Below are 21,851 nucleotides of genomic sequence, written 5' to 3'. Positions count from 1 at the left end.
GCCGAATACATTGTCCAGGTAAACTATATTCGTTGAAATATACCACCTTCTCTATCCAACTGCCACATTTTAAACAAACTGGTTTAAAACTTTTACAACATTTTGTACTCAGTATTATCACGACTGGTATTATGACAAGGTTGGGGCGAATACTGATTTGTACCGCTTATTTTAATGTATGTATCTAACTAACATGAAAGAATTCTTGTTAATATTCAAATGATTAAACGATTAAAGATGCACAGAAAATGCTTGAGCTTTCGAAACCAGCATGTTACACTTATAATACATTTTAAAATAGCTCAATGATTGAATGTAGAAGATAGTGCTTAATATTAAATATTGAACTTGATGATAATAAAAAAGAACTTTGAATATGTCGAATAATGTTGATGATATTTTATGGTCTCCTTGGTATATTTCATTTTTTTCATTGACCGTATATTAGTATAATTCTCTTGTTCTTATTTTGGTTAGATTATTTAGCTTACTATACTTCAGTATCCTCACTTAACCTATTATATCTAATATAAAATCGTTTTTTATATGTATTATCTGTAGATGTCTTTTGGTTATTAGTGTCATTTGGTTGCTGTCATAACAACATTAAATATATGAAGAATAATACTGACTAAAAATTTATAATATGAATTAAGTAAAATGTTGAGAGTATATGTCCTGTTGAACTTTGCTATTTTTTACCATTTAACCATTAATATGCCATGTGTATTGATTATATGATTGTTTTTCTGTGTTTACTTTTTCCTTCTTGTACACTTGTGTATCATTGGTTTAATTCGTGTGGTCTATTGTGACGTAATTGCTGATCATATCAATTAAAAATACAATAACTGTTTTTAAATACGGATCAAACGGTGTATATTTTGTGTCTAAATTCTTACACACGTAGGTAGGTTTATATATATATATATATATATATATATATATATATATATATATATATATATATATATATATATAAACAAGTCTAAATTGAAAACAACGTTCAAACCTATGATTGCGTTGGATAAAAACTGCAATTTTTATACGTGTGCATGCAAAACAAATTTCTTGTTAGAGGGGTCTCAATACAGCACAAACAACATTTTCCAAAAGACCAAAAAAGTGAAAAAGTATATTTTAACAAAACGCATTTGACTAACAGGTCGAACAACAAATGTTCTTAAACCCTGCTTACTGCCATTGGCGATTGCCAAATAAACGGATCACCGATGTAATAAATGGATCTTAATTATAAATTTAATACCAAACAGAAAACAATAAACTTGCGAAAAAGGTGGTATACCGCAAACAAAAGGTGCAAAGGTTTTTGTACACAATATCCGGATTTCGACAATTAATGTCGCTTCAGTGATGTTAGGAATCGAAAAGGTATTTGGAAAGCAATACAATTTACCTCAATTTAGGATAGACTCTTGAATTTTGAGGGGTCAAAATAGGATGAACGGATCATATAAACCCGAAGGCAAATATAATACAGGCCCAAAAGAAAAAATATAAACAAGTCTAAATTGAAAACAACGTTCAAACCTATGATTGTGTTGGATAAAAACCGCAATTTTTATACGTGTGCATGCAAAACAAATTTCTTGTAAGAGGGGTCTCAATACAGCACAAACATCATTTTCCAAAAGACCAAAAAAGTGAAAAAGTATATTTTAACAAAACGCATTTGACTAACAGGTCGAACAACAAATGTTCTTAAACCCTGCTGACTGCCATTGGCGATTGCCAAATAAACGGATCACCGATGTATTAAATGGATCTTAATTATAAATTTAATACCAAACAGAAAACAATAAACTTGCGGAAAAGATGGTATACCGCAAACAAAAGGTGCAAAGGTTTTTGTACACCATATCCGGATTTTGACAATTAATGTCTCTTCAGTGATGTTAGGAATCGAAAAGGTATTTGGAAAGCAATACAATTTACCTCAATTTAGGATAGACTCTTGAATTTTGAGGGGTCAACATAGGATGAACGGATCATATAAACCCGAAGGCAAATATAATACAGGCCCAAAAGAAAAAATATAAACAAGTCTAAATTGAAAACAACGTTCAAACCTATGATTGCGTTGGATAAAAACCGCAATTTTTATACGTGTGCATGCAAAACAAATTTCTTGTTAGAGGGGTCTCAATACAGCACAAACATCATTTTCCAAAAGACCAAAAAAGTGAAAAAGTATATTTTAACAAAACGCATTTGACTAACAGGTCGAACAACAAATGTTGTTAAACCCTGCTGACTGCCATTGGCGATTGCCAAATAAACGGATCACCGATGTAATAAATGGATCTTAATTATAAATTTAATACCAAACAGAAAACAATAAACTTGCGGAAAAGATGGTATACCGCAAACAAAAGGTGCAAAGGTTTTTGTACACCATATCCGGATTTCGACAATTAATGTCTCTTCAGTGATGTTAGGAATCGAAAAGGTATTTGGAAAGCAATACAATTTACCTCAATTTAGGATAGACTCTTGAATTTTGAGGGGTCAAAATAGGATGAACGGATCATATAAACCCGAAGGAAAATATAATACAGGCCCAAACGAAAAAATATAAACAAGTCTAAATTGAAAACAACGTTCAAACCTATGATTGCGTTGGATAAAAACCGCAATTTTTATACGTGTGCATGCAAAACAAATTTCTTGTTAGAGGGGTCTCAATACAGCACACACATCATTTTCCAAAAGACCAAAAAAGTGAAAAAGTATATTTTAACAAAACGCATTTGACTAACATGTCGAACAACAAATGTTCTTAAACCCTGCTGACTGCCATTGGCGATTGCCAAATAAACGGATCACCGATGTAATAAATGGATCTTAATTATGAATTTAAACAATAAACTTGCGAAAAAGGTGGTATACCGCAAACAAAAAGTGCAAAGGTTTTTGTGCACCATATCCGGATTTCGACAATTAATGTCTCTTCAGTGATGTTAGGAATCGAAAAGGTATTTGGAAAGCAATACAATTTACCTCAATTTAGGATAGACTCTTGAATTTTGAGGGGTCAAAATAGGATGAACGGATCATATAAACCCGAAGGCAAATATAATACAGGCCCAAACGAAAAAATATAAACAAGTCTAAATTGAAAACAACGTTCAAACCTATGATTGCGTTGGATAAAAACCGCAATTTTTATACGTGTGCATGCAAAACAAATTTCTTGTTAGAGGGGTCTCAATATATATATATATATATCACTAATATACGTTACCCCTGACGACGTCGCTAGCAACCATATCCATGAATATCTGTGGAACAGTGAAACCGGTAGGAAACCATTGAGAACATTTTTGAACAATTTGATGTCTTAATAGACACAAAGGGAATACTCAGCCTTATTTTTTTTTCATATTTTATGCACAGCGTGGACAAAATTTATAACTTTTCAATATAAATATGTATTTTCAGCCTTGTATCACCATCACTGGTGATCCGATGGATAAAATCTGTCGTCGAGTTTATTGATTTTATTGTTTACTTTTATATAATCAAACTGCCCCTTTATTGGATAGATATAATTATTAATAAAGAACTGCCAAATATGATGTAAATTAAAGAGTAACGTAAACAAAGACATAACGTGCTATTAGGAAGTCAGATAAGGTGTGTCCCACGTGGGCAAGGTATATATAAATTCAATCGGCTGCATAAGTTTTTCATTTGATGAATGTCGACCATGATCTGTTTTACGTTTTTTAACCTGTTGTGTGCTGTCGCCCTTGTTGAGGGACATGAAAGGGTGTTGGAACCTCCGTCAAGGTCGTATATGTTTAGAAAAGGATTTCCAATCATGTGGAGGGTTTTCGGTAAGTGAAGCTAGACATGCTCTTATCATTTAGTTAAATACGTTGTAACTCCACATTGTACTTCGATTCACAATGACTGCAACAAAAAACATTTGATTATTGAATTGATTTAAATATTGTTTAGTTTTATATCAAAATAGAAAAAATCTCTTTTGTATCGCACCAATGAAACAAATATTGCAAGATTTCGGAACTGTAAAGCTGATTAATCTTTGTAGGAAGTTACCAACTTGCATGTAAATCAACTATTTCTAAATAAAGAATTTGATTTCTATCATTTTCATGATTTTTACTCTGATAGAAAATAAGGAAAAAGATCAAATTTAAAAATATAAATGTACTAATAAGTATAAGTTTGATAAAAAGCCTCCTCTGTGAAATATATTCATTTTTTCTATTCGATTCAGACAAGTTCGATTATCTTAGTTTATTTCATTATCACGAAAAACAATATATCTTTTTTTTATTGCGTCTTATTTAGTAATTATCTAGTACAATCCATGATCCACCTAGTACGAATATGGATATCCCAATGTATATGGTTGATAAACAAATTCTGATTTCAACTAGGTTTTAATTGGTATGAATCAGAAAATCTACTTTTAATATTTAGTACTATTTTGTTACTTTAAAATTATTGTAATATTTAGGTACCTGTATTTTACAGTACTTGATATGTACTTGAAATTTAAGTACTACAAAATTTTGGTTACACCATTACATTTTCAGCATTTTGAAAGTTTGTCTATTTCAAATCTCTTAAAGTTATGATTTTCAAACATGGAATATTGCGATCACTGTTGGTATTACTTCTGTACCAAATATTTCAAGTACAAATCAAGTACTGTAAAATACAGGTACCTAAATATTACAAGAATTTTAAAGTAAAGACATAGTACTTAATATTAAAAGTAAATTTCCAGTACTACAGATTTTTAGTACAGAAATAGTACCTATGCAAAAGTAGCAGTGTAAGACAAAAAGTAGACAGAATACTATATATATAATGTATAACCATAATATAATATTACCATTCGTTTGATGTGTTGGAGCTTTTGATTTTGCCATTTGATAAGGGACTTTCCGTTTTGAGTTTTCCTTGGATTTGTGTAGTTTTGTTATTTTACTTTTTAAAAGTAACTATCCAGGATTAGTTTCTGGCACTGCACAATCTGTACTCTCACAGTAGGTTGCTCCAACAAGCTATGCAACTCAAATTGTAACTAACTAATATTTATGAAATTATGAAAGGTTCTTTATATTGGTATATAATAATTTTAAACGTTTCAAAACAAATAAAAAAAAATCATAGATAAACATAAATTTCTTTACTAAACCAATAATAAATACTAACATGTATCAAATTTATAAATTTTGTAATAATTTAAAATTAAATCAAACAACTAATCGTAAAGATGAAATAAGGATCCTGTTCATAGGCGACAATACACGCATTGATTCGATAGACTTGTTGGAATTGAAACATAGTACAAAGGGATCTCACTCTTGCATACAACTGACACATCAAAAGAATAAATTAACACAACATTCGTGCTCCATCTTCTATGAAGATTCTAAATTATCAATATAACCAACAGTTGTTAATCTATAAGATAGTGACTGCTAACGAATGCTAACCCACTGCAAAATATATTTGTTTGAATATTTTTAAACCTACTAAGAAAAATGCGCGAACTACTTGACTTTCATAGCTCATACTTAACGTGTTTACACATTAATATAATATAGTCGTTAAACATAATTTGCCTCTAACAGTATAAGACACAATACAGATCGTAGTTATATATATATATATATATATATATATATATACACACAAGTCTAAATTGAAAACAACGTTCAAACCTACGAATGCGTTGGATAAAAACCGCAATTTTAATACATGTGCCCGCAAAACAAATTTCTTGGTAGAGGGGTCTAAATACAGCACAAACAACATTTTCCAAAAGACCAAATGAGTGAAAAAGTATATTTTAACAAAACGCATTTGACTAGCAGGTCGAACAACTGATGTTCTTAAACCCTGCCGACTGCCACTGGCGATTGCCAAAAAAACGGATCACAAGATGTAACAAAATAGATCTATTTAATAATTTATTACCAAACTGAAAAAAATAAACTTGCGGAAAAGATGGTATACCGCAAACATGAGGTGCAAACATTTGTACACCCTATCCGGATTTCGACAATTAGGGATAAAGGATACTACAGATACAGATACTAGGATACTAGAGATAAAGGATACTACAGATACAGATACTAGGATACTAGAGATAAAGGATACTACAGATACAGATACTAGGATACTAGAGATAAAGGATACTACAGATACAGATACTAGGATACTAGAGATAAAGGATACTACAGATACAGATACTAGGATACTAGAGATAAAGGATACTACAGATACAGATACTAGGATACTAGAGATAAAGGATACTACAGATACAGATACTAGGATACTAGAGATAAAGGATACTACAGATACAGATACTAGGATACTAGAGATAAAGGATACTACAGATACAGATACTAGGATACTAGAGATAAAGGATACTACAGATACAGTTAAGTCTGCCTCATATCTTGACTTACATCTAGAAATTGACAATGAGGGTCGGTTGAAAACAAAACTTTACGACAAAAAAGATGATTTCAGTTTCCCAATTGTGAACTTTCCATTTCTATGTAGCAACATTCCAGCAGCGCCTGCATACGGAGTATATATCTCCCAATTGATACGATATTCCCGGGCTTGTATTTCCTATTATGATTTCCTTGATAGAGGATTGCTGCTCACAAGGAAGCTATTAAACCAAGAGTTCCAAATGGTGAAGTTGAAATCATCCCTTCGTAAATTTTACGGACGCTATCACGAGTTGGTTGACAGTTATGGAATAACCGTTTCACAGATGATATCGGATATGTTCCTTATGTCGTAACTACAATACCATTCCCTTTTCACGAATGTGACCTACCGAATTAGACTATTTACCGGATTTGTAATAACATAAGCAACACGACGGGTGCCACATGCAGAGCAGGATCTGCTTACCCTTCCGGAGTACCTGAGATCATTTCCAGTTTTTGGTGGGGTTCGTGTTGCTTAGTCTTTAGTTTTCTATGTTGTGTCATCTGTACTATTATTTGTTTGTTTGTCTTTTTATTTTTGGCCATGGCGTTGTCAGTTTGTTTTCGATCTATGAGTTTGACTGTCCCTCTGGTATCTTTTGTCCATCTTTTAATGTCTCTTCAGTGATGTTAGGAATCGAAACGGTATTTGGAAGGCCATATAATTTACCTCAATTTAGGATAGACTCTTGAATTTTGAAAGAGTCAAAATAGGATGAACGGATCATATAAACCCGAAGTCAAATATACTACAAGTCCAAACGAAAACATATAAACAAATCTAAATTGAAAACAACGTTCAAACCTATGATTGCGTTGGATAAAAACCGCAATTTTTATACGTGTGCATGCAAAACAAATTTCTTGGTAGAGGGGTCTAAATACAGCACAAACAACATTTTCCAAATGACCAAATGAGTGAAAAAGTATATTTTAACAAAACGCATTTGACTAGCAGGTCGAACAACTGATGTTCTTACACCCTGCTGACTGCCACTGGCGATTGCCAAATAACCTGATCACAAGATGTAACAAAAAAGATCTATTTATTAATTTATTACCAAACAGAAAACAATAAACTTGCGGAAAAGATGGTTTACCGCAAACATGAGGTGCAAAAATTTGTACACCATATCCGGATTTCGACAATTAATGTCTCTTCAGTGATGTTATTTGGTATTTGGAAGGCCATAAAATTTACCTCAATTTAGGATAGACTCTTGAATTGTGAAAGATATATATATATAATTTTTAATGTATAAAAATTGCGGTTTTTATCCAACGCAATTATAGGTTTGAACGTTGTTTTCAATTTAGACTTGTTTATATATATATATATATATATATATATATATATGTATATAATTTAATGTTTTAACAACACTGGTTTATTTCCTAACATTTGATCAAATTAAAGATACTTAAAAAATGATTCAAAAGTTAAATTTTTACTAATTTGAGAAAAAAATCAAAAACATAAAAGTATAAGAACATATATTCTTAAACACGATTAAACAAGACAATTTTGATTGTATTCCTATATGTTATCTTTTGACGAATCAAATTGATTAATTAAGGTAAATGTTCACTGTCATCTTCAACATAATATTCTAATTTCAAAATACAAGAACATTTTATTTTACTAACCCATTTTGAAGGAATTTCAAGAAAGTTAATTCATTTTAGCAAAATGTTTTTGTACTCAAGTACGAAGTACATTAATACCATTTATAACTTACACTACAACCCCTGTGCAATCAAGAATCATATAATTTTTTTTATATTCTGGATCCTATTAGAAATTTAGTGTCCAGAATCCTCCTCGTTATCAACAAGTTGAATTTAAAGTTAAAAACCATGTAGAAATCAAAATTCCAATATTTACTGGTTGAATCGGGTTATTCAGATTTGTACTAAATTTCGATCTGTTCTGGGTGGATTATGGATGCCATCGACATTTCTACCCTACAAAACAAAAACACAGTCATAGATAACATAAATGTATACCATACGTTTATAGTCTCCGTTTTCCCACTCCTGTTATCAGCGACAGGTTATTTTCAAATTACTGTGGATTTATCAAAAGGTATTTTATACTCGCTACGAAACAGGAGGAAAGCTCGACGAGCTCTCGTACAAATAAATTTTATATTTTCCAACAATGTACGAATATGACTTCCAATGTGTATTGATACATAAACATGTAAATGTATGGTAAAGCGAATAAAATCAACCCTCCCTATCGAAAATCCTTCCCAAATATTCCTTATTAATAGATATTAATAAACTTTCTGAAACATTTATGTGTTAATTTATTTTTGCGAATTCTGCTTTATGTTTTTGTTATTTTTAGATGCCACTTCATGCGTTATATGATTGACTTTTACATATGCTTGTACAGGGCGATATTATATCTAACAGTTTAATAACAATCTTTATTGATTATACGTGTAACCATGGCCAATAAATCTATTTTTACGAATTTGGTAATTGAGGTTTAACTTTTTGTTCGTTTCGGTTTAAATCAAACGATTGATACCAAATATATTTATATAACGTCTTTTTCATACCACATGTTTATATAGAAAAACAAAAACATTTACGTTTTCTTAAATGTAATTTACTATTGACAGTTATGAAAATCTTAAAATACCTGGATGTCACCTCAACAGTTATATTTGGATTCACCTTATGTGTAATCGTTGTGTATAGTTTAGAAGAAAGCTGGTCGTCGTATTCAAAAGACGGAACATTGTGTTATTATTGTTCCCCGGGAACTTATTTTGTTAATGACTGTCTGGTAAGTAGAAAAATAGTCATATGTTAATTTGGACACTCCCTGACTTACTTAAAAAGCATGAATGGGTCTGTATGATATCAGCAGATAAATATAAGAATGAATTAAAAAAATTACAAGGATTACCAATCAATGAAAAGGGAAAGCATTAAAAAACCACCAACAATACAAACAAACGTAAGGAAAGAACGACTTATTGCGTGTTCGCTCTAGAAAAAATATTACTTTAAACTTTTCAGATTTGGCAATTAACTATACTGCATACGTCACTAATTCATTGTTTTAAAAAAATTGATAAACTGCCAGTTCTTTCTTTTTTAAATTTAATTTGTTTTAAAATGTTTTTCATTTAAAAGATGCATAATTCCCAGGCACAGTGTAAACCGTGTCCAACACAAAAATTCATGACGTCCCAGAATATCGCTATTTACTGTAAAGATTGTACGGAATGTGACCACGTAGTCTCACAATGAAAACGAGAAGGATGTTTGTCTGTACCAAGTCAAGAATACGGCAGTTGTTTTTACTTCTTCCGCTCTTTATTTTTGTAATTTTTTATGGACTTCCCCCTCTTTGATTTGCCCTGCAGTTTGGTATTTTTGTTATATGTTATTTTGTACCAACAAAGATTCACTAATCAACACCACAATTCACAATGAAGACACTCATTTATAAGGTTTAGGTACTTTGACAGTTTCAAAGATTAAATTGTTTATTTTTTTACATCTCAATCTCCCTTTTATTGCCATAGTAGACAGCAAAAGGCATAATAAGAAAGTGCAATAAAATCACTTAAGGTATTTAATACAAGAAGGCGGAATTTACAAGGAAACCTTTTAAACTCATAAGTTGAGGTAAACTGTAACGCCATGACGAAACATGAACGACAAACCTCTTATCTAAAAAATTTCGGCATAGAATATAAAGCCTAAATTACTGATTATTATAGTGTGTTTTCTTATGTCGATAAACCACAGTTCAAAGATGTAGTTCAATGTTAAATGCAACCACTAGAAGAACAATGATCCGTTCAATACATGTATATGCAACCACTTGAAGAACAACGATCCGTTCAATACATGTATACGCTTTACCTGTAATCGAGAGGGAATTGTCCGCCAAAAATGTTATTATTATGTAGTATAAATCAGACTGTAAATGTTCACTTTTGAATAAGTTTTATATTTTGCCATTCCAGTGACTTTTTTAGCTAAAATATGTATTGTACAGATCATTGTTGAAGGCCGCACCGTAATATTGAGTTGCTCTCATTTTTGTGCTTTGGTCTTAATAGATAGATGTCACATTAGCAGCCATATCATATCAATTATAAAAAAAAAACTGTATCAGTCTCAAGAAACTAGCCTTTCTGATTGACAGGTTTTCCGACACAGATGAATCATACGAAAAATAATAAATTCACTATGCGCATTGTCATTTTATGCAGTACAGTAATACCCGTGACCACTGTCATTATCTGCTGCATTGTACTTATAAAAAGAAGACGGCAAGAAAGGCCATCGGATTCTTTTCAACTGTAAGTACTTCAATAATACAAAGTGAATCTTAACTGCTTCAAACAAATATGTATTGTTGATTCATTTCGTATGAACATGATTAAATCAAAAAAAGGAAATATATAACTGCATAGAACATTTTCAACTCGATATACGGATCAAATGTTTTTTTATTCCATGACCTGATCTGTATAAGTTGGTATATTTCCGTCAAGGGGACCATTTCTGGATAATTCTTTACAACATTTATTGTTTAAATGTCGAATATATTCTAGACCTTTCTCAAATGACTTTTTATGGCGACAATAGTGCAGTTATGTGTTATTGAAACACATGTATGCACTATGAGAATGAATGACGATAAAAGAGGTGTAGGTGTATGTGACAATGTAAACACGCAACAATCAATAAAAGCATTGAATAGTATATAATTTAATGGCCTTTATACAATTAACTCGAATTGAAAACAAGTGACAAATTACACAGAAGCGGTAACAACAGATCCTATGTTCATAAGCCTAATTAGTATTTATATTTCGGGGATAAAAACGAAAATATTTATTTTGATTTCTAAATAACATGGATGTATGTATAGTTATTACTATATCCAAGTATAAAACATGAATGGCAAAAATTTCAATTCTAAAAATATCATTTAATATATATAAGTGATTGTACAAGTAACAGGACGTTATTGATATACATCTTAAGATGTAATAAACTGTTTCAGTAAAAAGTAATAAACATGCAATAGACTAACACTTTAATCTACAGTTCTAAATTGTATTACAGAACGGACTCTAAGAAAGATATACCTCAATGGATGAAAGATTGTATAATCAGTAAGTGTTTATTTCTTCATTTACTAAAGTGATACGTTATATTTCTTGTAAATGTTCTGTTGACTTTTTATTTCTTTCGTTCTAATGAATTTGTAATTATTTCAATTTGTTCTATTCTGTTTTCTAGTGCTCACTGTCAAATTTTAAACCCACCTACCATGAATAGTATACGAATGCGACAAAATCTACGCCGGTACAAAGACACGCACTAACACAAATCTAGACGCTGCAATTAGAGATACGAGTCAAATAATATTCCAAGCTGTAAATCGACTCAATCAAAACGTTCAAATGTAGGCTGAAAGACCAAATAACCAAATCCTAATAGACAAAGGAAAGACAAAAAATAAGATTAAACTTTAGACAAGAACCTTCGAGCTCCCTGCTATGGGAAATACATATGAACATGTTTAATCTAGGCAACAGTTGTTAACCGCTTTTCAAATCGCATCAATCGAGTTAGAATATTCAAATCAAGATAACAAAGAAAAAACTTAGGGAGTTGCTTGACCTTTTAAAGAAGCCAGACCGATGTGTTTACAGGGTTTAATATTTTATAAGAACTTTTAAGTTATTTTGATAAAAATAATTGATGGAAATAAATACTGCATGATTTTAACTTCCAACAGACGACGTTGTAGACTGGCCAAAGCTGTTTGGTTGTTGTTCTACTCAAGGTTTATTGCTACCAGACTGGGAATCCTTCATACGACTTTTGTGCAGTAAGTTTTGCTAAGTTTGATTTATACGTCCTAAGTTAAGCTAATGTCACTATGGGTGAATAGACGGTTTTCTATTATCGACAATTTGGCAAAATTAAGATAAACATGGCATTTGTGATACGCGAGATAGTTTTGTTTATTACAGATATTCAAAGCGATCAATTGACGAATACGATATACAATTGTAATACAAATACCTTAGAACTTACCAGTCAGTCTGTAATGTGTGTGTGCATGTTTTGGAATTTGAAGATAGTTAACATATTTTCGTGTATGTAACAACGTATTTGATTTTAACGAAATAAATCTCTGTATTACTGAAAAACTAGTACAACAGGGTTTTCGATATCACAAACTAGTCAAAACATTTATTAAATTTTATCATAGGTACATGGACATCATTCGTGAATATAAATCAGCATGCAGACATCTTATAAGTTCAGGTATTTCACATCCAATCTTTTATGGTAATATTCTTTACAAAGCACAAAAATGTCGGCATTCACCCCATAAGCTTACCAAACCTTTAAACAGACTTATTCAGAAAGGGTATAGTTACGATTCTGTTGTCAAGTCATTAAAGATGGCATATTTTTGTATGAATATTGATTTACTCATAGGGTCTTTGAATTAGAAATAAATCCATTTATTCTAAAACGAGTTGTTGGAATGATACGAGTTATATTCTTCTCGTATTATTGTATTATACTAAACCCCTAACAGGAGGAATTGTGCTCGATTTTCATATGATGAAGACATAATCTTTCAATCATTTAAATTGAAATCTGGAGCTGGCATGTCAGTTACAGCTAGTAGTCCTTTGTTAATTCGTGTATCATTTTCATTTTGCTTAGTTTCTTTTGTTACCTATTCTGACATCGGTCTCAAACTTATTTTAAACTAAGTTTTACTGTGCGTATTGCTGTGTGTTTGTTAATTGTACATTGGCTAGAGGTATAGGGGAAGGTTTAGATCTCACAAAACATGTTTAACCCCGTCGCGTTTTTGCGCCTGTCCCAAGTCAGGAGCATTTGGCCTATGTTAGTCTTGTATGTTTTTTTTAATTTTAGTTCATTTATATGTTTTGGAGTTTAGTTTGACGTCCATTTTCACTGAACTAGAACACATTTTTGTGTAGGGGCCAGCTGAAGCCCGCCTCCGGTCTAGGATTTTCTCGCTGTGTTGAAGAACCAATTGGTGGCCTTCGGCTGTTTTCTGCTCTTTGGTCGGGTTATTGTCTTTTTGACACATTCCCCTTTTTCCATTCTTAACTTTATTTCACTGTGCAGAGTTTTCATTTATTTATTTTACTTTTAGCAAATTTAGTCTGCATAGGCTAAATATGGGTTATGCATGCAACTGAAGTCTCGATTGGCGAAAAAATTGTTACGCATATTACACTTGAACAATTTACCAACACAATATGTGCCTGTAAGAGATCAGGCTATCAATATCATGCATTGTTTGTGCTTTTTTTTATCTATTTTTGCTTATTTTTTGTATCAAAGTGATCGGTTGATTTAGTTAATGTGGAGTGTTTGTACTGTTTTATGTTACCCCTTTATCATAATATCAAACAAATGAACAACAGTTTGCATTTTCGGGTTCATTGCATTATCATGAATATGCTTCCAATTTTTGACTTTTATCTTGTTCCAAGTACACAATGATTAAAAGAATTTGATGCCCAAAATCATCATCATCATCATTATATTCATCATCATCAAAAGACAAAACAAATAAATCATACAAATTGCGCTACATTTATTTTTCCAGGGGGATCAGATATGTCAGAGCAGGGAGAAAGAATCGTAGCCTTAAGTAAAGAATCGTTTGATAAAGACAAACCCCAATCTCGTATGTATTATGCCATGGATCTTTGGAAGCAGAAAAATGACACAGGAGACGATATTAAAATGTTAAATACTTTTGCCTGTGCATTTCGTAATCATCAAACTTCTGTGAGAGGAGTGATCTGTTGTTTTAGATAACAAGAAGTATCTTTGGCATGTGACGGTTAGTTTCATCTTATCTTTGCTCAACTACTTCATTATCCAAAAAATTGAAAACAAATTTGCTTGTTAGGAAACCGGTGATGTCTATATACGAATAGAACAATAAGTTCTTGATTAATTTATGTCGGTTTCTGTCCCATCCAAATGTACTTTAAATCTCCTTTTTTTAATATATGAAGTAATTATGTAACACGATATGTAAAGTAAAATACTACTTGTAATTAATTACTCCAAGATATTTTTGTACAAAATGAATTATTCAGTATACTTTAATCAATTGTTGCTTTTTATCGCTGTTTAATTTTGACTAAATTGAAACTTCCATAGTCTGATTTTCGTTATTTTAAAATTTCAAATGCTTCCCACGAAATTATACATTTGTTTTAAATTTTACGATGAGACCTGCTGATGGATTCCAGATATTCTTGCAAAAAATTGATATCACAGGTATAAATACTCCTTTGTCGAAATTGATTATTTAATTAAGTCTTTTTCTGTAAACGTATTGTTCATATCTATTCTCAGGCATAGACAACCTTAGCCATATTTGGTGTAACATTTTTATGGTCTTCAACTTCATATTGATCAGTAAGAGCAGAACGCCAAATGATGAGTCTAATGGTGTTGAAACACGCGTCTTTGTAAGACATATAAGGTATATGTAAAAGTTGATCGAGCATATTTTACATTTGAGTTTTCAACTTTTTAGTTAATAATATTTTTCTAGTAAAAACAAACGATATATACGTAAGGTGTATTTGATAGTATCAAAGAAATATGGCTTCTTCGGTCGTCTCCAATCGGTAATACGACATTTACTTTACCAAAATACAGCTGCCGTTTATGGTAAGCGCTGAATAATGAATACTTTGTAAGGACTGCAAAACATGTACAACACAAGTTATATAAAACTCCAAAATATATCGGGTTTGCAATGTCTTTGTATCAGATAGAATCTCATTTTACATCAAGTCTTTTATGTACTTGCTCATTATTTTATTATTGTATCACATATGTATGTGTATACTTAAAAACCTATACCTGTTATAGAAAAACGTTCAAGGTGCAAATGTGTCTTCCGATAACAAAATAGTTGAAAGAGTCTTTTAAAATTTTATGTATTTTTTTACCTTATTGAATATTATATCTAGTTTGTGATATCTACTATATATGTGCCAATAAAGTGATCTGTTAGATTTTATATTTTTATATGATGTCCCGTTAATTATATAGTTATTATCTGTTATAATATTTATTGTTGTTTTGTTTATTTTTCTCTGATATCTATATTCTTAGTAATTTTTGCTAAGTGAAGTCTCTAATTTTCCTAAATTATGAAATACGTATTGTTGCAAGATTCGTATCATCAAATGTTTATTTGTTTAGTGAAGCGTCCATTGATGACAGGAATAATTTCCGAATATTTACGAAAAATTTGCAATTGGACATAACGCAACACGTTTTCGATCTATACTTGTCTGTATACCTGTCGTGATGATTTAGATTTGCTATTTGAATGCAGAAGAGTAATAATAGTGTCTACTTTTTATCTGAAACATAGAATATCTACAGTAAAAAAATCACACTAAATTGCAGGTCTTTCAAATTTTGGCCTATTTGGTTCTTGCATCTTAACCACATAAAATTAATTCTATATTTTAAATATCAAAAATGCATACGTATTTAAAATTTTGATATCTATGTTAAACAAATATTTAATAGAAGAATGTTGTTTTTTTTAAACTATGGTTATTATATCAATATTATAATTATTGTTTTTTATTAGTCTTATTTGTGATCGTTTGAGTAATTTGTATAAATATATATTCATACAATACAAGATCTCATTATATATATGCCTTTCTATTTATGTACTATTATTATCCAAGGTTTTACACTTATTTTGTAGATTTTTATTGCAATCATATATTCATTATCCATATTGGTAAAACATATACGCATGTTACGTCTATTGAAAGTTTATTTACATAATTAACAATATCACTACATTTGTATTATAATACTGTATTAACTTAGATATTGAAATAATATTCTATTGATGTTGAGAGTATTTGTATAACATTGTTTATTGATGAAAAAAATATATTCAAATATATATGTAACTTATCCTGTCGCAACACAGTAGCTTTACTGATTGAACAACGTCTGTCATTAACCGTCATTGTATAGTTGCCCTTTGGTTTTTAAAAGTGTTGGTCTACCTTTGTTTGTCCATTGCTATTTTAAACATAATCAAATATACCTTTCGTTAAAACTAACATGTGATAGAAGCCGACCTAAAACACACTAAACAATAAATTTGTGAGTGATAATCAAAATTTCAGTATAATTAAATTCAATTCAGTACTATAAATACACCTCGCTTACAGTGAATTAAGATCTATTATGTATATTTTCACAATGTTATTATTTGTATGGTGACATAAGTTATTTCTGAATTGTCTAAATAGAAAATTATCTGTAATTCATTGTCTCTAAGTGAAAGGCTTGCATAGCACTAGAGTTAAATCCAATACAGGCAACAGTAGTATACAGGTCCTAAATCGATTAAGAGAAAACAAATCCTGGTTACAAACTAAAACCGAGGGAAACACATCAACATATCCGAAACATAGCAAATTCCACAATTACCATTGCATAGAAAAATCGATTAAATTTTTTAAACATCAAGGTAGCCTGGTCCTGCATCTGAATTAAATGCTAACCAAACATAACCCAATGATGGGACATGCAGAAGACTGGTCAAAATAATCGAAACAAATAAAATATCAAAAACATTTAGTACATAAAACCATGCTTCAGTATGGAAGATAAGATTTAAATGATATTTTTGTTTTGTAGTGGCGGATCCAGGGGGGGGGAGGGTTTACGGGGGTTTAAAACCCCCCTTTTTTGACGATCAATGCATTTGAATGGGGACATATAGTTGGAACCCTCCCCCTTTTATCCAGGGTTAGGATTTTATATTTTTATATGATGTCCCGTTAATTATATAGTTATTATCTGTTATAATATTTATTGTTGTTTTGTTTATTTTTCTCTGATATCTATATTCTTAGTAATTTTTGCTAAGTGAAGTCTCTAATTTTCCTAAATTATGAAATACGTATTGTTGCAAGATTCGTATCATCAAATGTTTATTTGTTTAGTGAAGCGTCCATTGATGACAGGAATAATTTCCGAATATTTACGAAAAATTTGCAATTGGACATAACGCAACACGTTTTCGATCTATACTTGTCTGTATACCTGTCGTGATGATTTAGATTTGCTATTTGAATGCAGAAGAGTAATAATAGTGTCTACTTTTTATCTGAAACATAGAATATCTACAGTAAAAAAATCACACTAAATTGCAGGTCTTTCAAATTTTGGCCTATTTGGTTCTTGCATCTTAACCACATAAAATTAATTCTATATTTTAAATATCAAAAATGCATACGTATTTAAAATTTTGATATCTATGTTAAACAAATATTTAATAGAAGAATGTTGTTTTTTTTAAACTATGGTTATTATATCAATATTATAATTATTGTTTTTTATTAGTCTTATTTGTGATCGTTTGAGTTATTTGTATAAATATATATTCATACAATACAAGATCTCATTATATATATGCCTTTCTATTTATGTACTATTATTATCCAAGGTTTTACATTTATTTTGTAGATTTTTATTGCAATCATATATTCATTATCCATATTGGTAAAACATATACGCATGTTACGTCTATTGAAAGTTTATTTACATAATTAACAATATCACTACATTTGTATTATAATACTGTATTAACTTAGATATTGAAATAATATTCTATTGATGTTGAGAGTATTTGTATAACATTGTTTATTGATGAAAAAAATATATTCAAATATATATGTAACTTATCCTGTCGCAACACAGTAGCTTTACTGATTGAACAACGTCTGTCATTAACCGTCATTGTATAGTTGCCCTTTGGTTTTTAAAAGTGTTGGTCTACCTTTGTTTGTCCATTGCTATTTTAAACATAATCAAATATACCTTTCGTTAAAACTAACATGTGATAGAAGCCGACCTAAAACACACTAAACAATAAATTTGTGAGTGATAATCAAAATTTCAGTATAATTAAATTCAATTCAGTACTATAAATACACCTCGCTTACAGTGAATTAAGATCTATTATGTATATTTTCACAATGTTATTATTTGTATGGTGACATAAGTTATTTCTGAATTGTCTAAATAGAAAATTATCTGTAATTCATTGTCTCTAAGTGAAAGGCTTGCATAGCACTAGAGTTAAATCCAATACAGGCAACAGTAGTATACAGGTCCTAAATCGATTCAGAGAAAACAAATCCTGGTTACAAACTAAAACCGAGGGAAACACATCAACATATCCGAAACATAGCAAATTCCACAATTACCATTGCATAGAAAAATCGATTAAATTTTTTAAACATCAAGGTAGCCTAGTCCTGCATCTGAATTAAATGCTAACCAAACATAACCCAATGATGGGACATGCAGAAGACTGGTCAAAATAATCGAAACAAATAAAATATCAAAAACATTTAGTACATAAAACCATGCTTCAGTATGGAAGATAAGATTTAAATGATATTTTTGTTTTGTAGTGGCGGATCCAGGGGGGAGGGTTTACGGGGGTTTAAAACCCCCCTTTTTTGACGATCAATGCATTTGAATGGGGACATATAGTTGGAACCCTCCCCCTTTTATCCAGGGTTAGGAACCCCCCCCCTTTTATAAATGGCTGGATCCTCCCCTGTTTTGCTTTATATTATACTTAACTGCCGTTGAAACTCACCCAGAAAAAAACTGCCGTTGACTGTTTTTTTTTTTTTTTTTTTGTTCTGTAAAGCTCTCGTTTCTATTTTATTGCTCTCCAAGGCTCTCAAACTTTTTAAATTTTGTGTTATTCCAACTTTAATGACGTGCATATTTGGTGACAGTTATTCCCGAAACACGTGTTAGTACGATAGACATAATTTTTATTTCTATTCCACAGTAATACGAAACTGTTTAAAATATTGGGTTGAATCCTTTAATATCTTAGATCATGTTTGAGGTATTTTTGATTTACTGTTCAAAGTTCAGAAACCGACAAAAGAGAGAAAAAAGTATGAATTGTAAAATTTTAATTGTTGGAGTAGCTTTTGGTACGACAGTAATGAATTAATATGCATTGATTGAAGACCGCCCTTAATTGTCTTTGCACGAAATATTGTTAAGAACAGTAGTTGTATCATGTTTGAATGACACTGATTGGTTTTATATAAACGTATTATCTTCTAATCATTTGCATACGTAATTATGCCTTACAAACTTTTCAAAACACATTCCAAAATATGTATTGATAGAGGGATCGGGTAGTTTAATGTAGACCATCAAAAATATATTCTTACAAATATTGTGCTAAGAGGTGTAAGTGTTTTAAAAAAAAATTGTCGAGCCTGTATTACACATATTAAAATCCATAGATGTCTGCTTACTCTAGATGACCAAAAAGAAGCGAAAGAAAGTATATTCAACTTGAGTAATATTTACAATGTTCAATCGGAATGCAATATGTTTGTTAGCAGGAAGAACCATGTATTGTCCATCGAAGTAAGTGCAACAGAATGCCCTAGGTTTTGGCATTTAGATCCACTGCTATATTTAGGCAGATTTTATCCAACTGAGTGAAACATGGCATTTTCATTGGAAGATACAATCTCTCGTCACAGATTGAAAGTACATTGTAAGATCATTACAGCACATTGGGATCAAATGTATTACTGCAGATCTTTAACTTCTTGTTTTTGGTTGTCCTTTAAATATGTTGAAAATTTCAGAACACGAAAGTGAGCTTGTATTTCATAACTTTGAAACCTTTGGTGATGTTCATTTGTATGAAGTCCAGAATTTGAAATGGCTTCTAAAACGCGTTTGTCGTCATTATCATTTTTGTCAGTTAGTTTTGGTGGTATATATTTTAAGACGAATTTTCAATCAATTCAATGTTTGAGATCGTATTTTCGTCTACACAAGACCCGCCAGTGACATGTTAAACATTTTGATCGTCAAATCAAAGATGAAGTTGAAGACCATTCCAAGCCAAAATTTCGAATAGTTATGCCATTATGCCTCTTGATAGGCAAGTCTTAGTGTTTCGAATAATGCACAAAAATTTAAACTGATGGATGACTTGTTTGAATTTCATTTTTTAAGCTAAATAATTTTACAAGTTTCATAAGTCGATTTTTTTCAGAGAGAACTGTAAAATCAAAATGATCCAACACTATGTATAACAGAGCAACCTCCCTTTTCCCCTTACAACGATTTCAACTCGAAATAAGCGTGTATATTTCCGAATGTAGAGTATCAGAATAAAAATGTAGAATTTGTATTCAAATCGACAAAGGTTGAGCTACAAACATACCTATATCTTGTAGCAAAAAAACTAGTTTTATTTTAAATCATGAATACGTGTTCACGCCCAGTGATAAAATGGCGTATATCTATCTATATAACATACATGATGGCAATTATCCAGTAGAGTCATTTTTATATTTTTAATCCTAATGAAATTCTAAATAGCTTTTGTTTCGTTTTCAAACTTTTCCTGCGATCGAAAAAATGAACATAATATGTTCTAAATCAATTCAAAATTATGAATTCTCGCCACAGAAATATGTATTTGGAGGACTTGTCTTTCTTTCTCTACTAGACTACAATTTCTGTAAAATCGTTTCCTCGCCTTCATACGAGCGGGACGGAAAAGTGTGCTACTATGGCTCGCCTGGATTCTACTGGGTTGGTAATTGTTGGGTAAGTGGCATTATTCAATTACTATATGAGAGTAGTCATGTGGTCGGCAGCAAGATTTTACCCCTGACCAAAATCAAATTTGTTATTATGATCTAATGACATATTGGGGTAAACCTTTTAAGACATTATTTTTTTGTCTTGACCGCTACTTGTAACTTTTAAGAAATATCTGGCAACAAAATGTCCGTATCTTTCTAAACATAATTTTGTTGTTTAAAATGATTGTCTAACTTTATATAAAAAAATGTCATTTAACAATAGATTATGTTTATTTCAAAGTACTGTGTTATTGGCAGTTCTGTAATCAAATCCATCCAAAAATGACAATCGAAAGCCATTTTGTGGTCAAATTTTCTCGTTGGACTGGCATCTTTAGTTGAAGCAAAATTGACAAACTGATCGTATTCTTTTTTTTTGCATAATAAATTATAGTCCATGCTGCAGAAGTACATTATGGATAAAATGATTAAAATGAAAAACAGGTTCTTTTTATTTTGCAACAAATTCCATTATTCGATTGTAAAATTAAAAAAAAATGCTTACTTTCTGACAAATCATGGTAACGTAAAATAGGAAGTATAAAAATACATGCAGGTAATATTCAAT

At 30.8% G+C, this 21,851-nt stretch overlaps 1 long non-coding RNA gene across 1 annotated transcript; it reads left to right on the top strand.

The window, feature by feature from the left end:
- Window positions 1-10,693: 10,693 nt before the first annotated feature.
- On the top strand, window positions 10,694-19,730 carry LOC127720194 (uncharacterized). Its single transcript, XR_007990659.1, has 4 exons — window positions 10,694-10,846; window positions 11,619-11,668; window positions 12,298-12,390; window positions 14,167-19,730. It is a non-coding gene; the product is annotated as an uncharacterized LOC127720194 (long non-coding RNA).
- Window positions 19,731-21,851: the final 2,121 nt, after the last annotated feature.

This window comes from Mytilus californianus, unplaced genomic scaffold, assembly GCF_021869535.1.
Source record: "Mytilus californianus isolate M0D057914Y unplaced genomic scaffold, xbMytCali1.0.p SCAF_11, whole genome shotgun sequence".
In the NCBI taxonomy this organism is placed as follows: Eukaryota; Metazoa; Mollusca; class Bivalvia; order Mytilida; family Mytilidae; genus Mytilus; species Mytilus californianus.
This window is presented reverse-complemented; position numbering and strand designations above follow the sequence as displayed.